This window comes from Etheostoma spectabile, chromosome 11 (assembly GCF_008692095.1).
Source record: "Etheostoma spectabile isolate EspeVRDwgs_2016 chromosome 11, UIUC_Espe_1.0, whole genome shotgun sequence".
NCBI lineage: Eukaryota > Metazoa > Chordata > Actinopteri > Perciformes > Percidae > Etheostoma > Etheostoma spectabile.
In genome coordinates this window covers 19,812,805-19,813,592 of record NC_045743.1, presented here as the reverse complement: position 1 = coordinate 19,813,592, position 788 = coordinate 19,812,805, and the positions used below count along the sequence as shown (strand labels likewise).

Sequence of the window (788 nt, the reverse complement as noted above, 5' to 3'; positions counted from 1 at the left end):
TGTGTGTGTGTGAGTAAGAGAGAGACACGGAGAGAGAGAGAGGGGGCGGGGGCAGATGCTGTTTCTCAGATGTGTATTGACTTTAATGAAGCTAGCTGACGGTTGTTGGGCCGAAATCCTGCCCTTCTAGATTCTTTCAGGAAGAAGGGTTCAAGTCCGTAGGTTGGATAAAAGAACGTTTATTACAATAGAATATATATTCCAGAGACAAGGTTACAGAGAATTATGCATCCATAGCTCTCCCTAAGTTTGTCTGACTCTTTTCCCTTTCTGCATGATCTTATGTGCACAGGGGGGTTCAGTTGCTACCACGTGACATGTTTGTGTTCTGTGTTTTGTCTTCAGAAGGTTAGTGCCTAGCAGAGCTTGGCCTGCACAATAGATAACAGGTCTCAGACTGCTACTGGAGAGGACCTTCACCCAAACACAGGACGTGTCCCCAACCACCCTCGGCCCTGCTTTTCAGAATTAAACTCACTCGGCAGAGCTATGGTTGGACACATTGTACCAAAACAACCTATCATAAGGTCACAGTAAGCTTTATGAACTATCACACTGAAACCAAGCAGATTATGTGTAATGCTTTTACTCTTTAGCTCAAAATTGAACACACATGATTAATATAATGTGAATATAATGTCTATGAACAAACATGATATGAATACATTTTATTCCAACACGGTTAAAAAAACATATAAATCTTCGACGGCAGACGCAACGGGAGTCATATTCAAACCAAGCAGCATGTCTGATTCCCCACGTTCACCAGAAACCTACTGGTTACTATG

The 788-nt window shown here is 42.5% G+C and overlaps 1 long non-coding RNA gene across 1 annotated transcript in view; it reads left to right on the top strand.

Annotated features, from left to right (window-relative positions):
* The first annotated feature begins 90 nt into the window (after window positions 1-90).
* LOC116697572 (uncharacterized) overlaps window positions 91-788 on the top strand; it is a 16,831-nt gene continuing 16,133 nt past the window's right edge. Inside the window, exon 1 of the long non-coding RNA XR_004334011.1 lies at window positions 91-101. This is a non-coding gene — a long non-coding RNA (uncharacterized LOC116697572). The remainder of the gene's footprint in view (window positions 102-788) is intronic.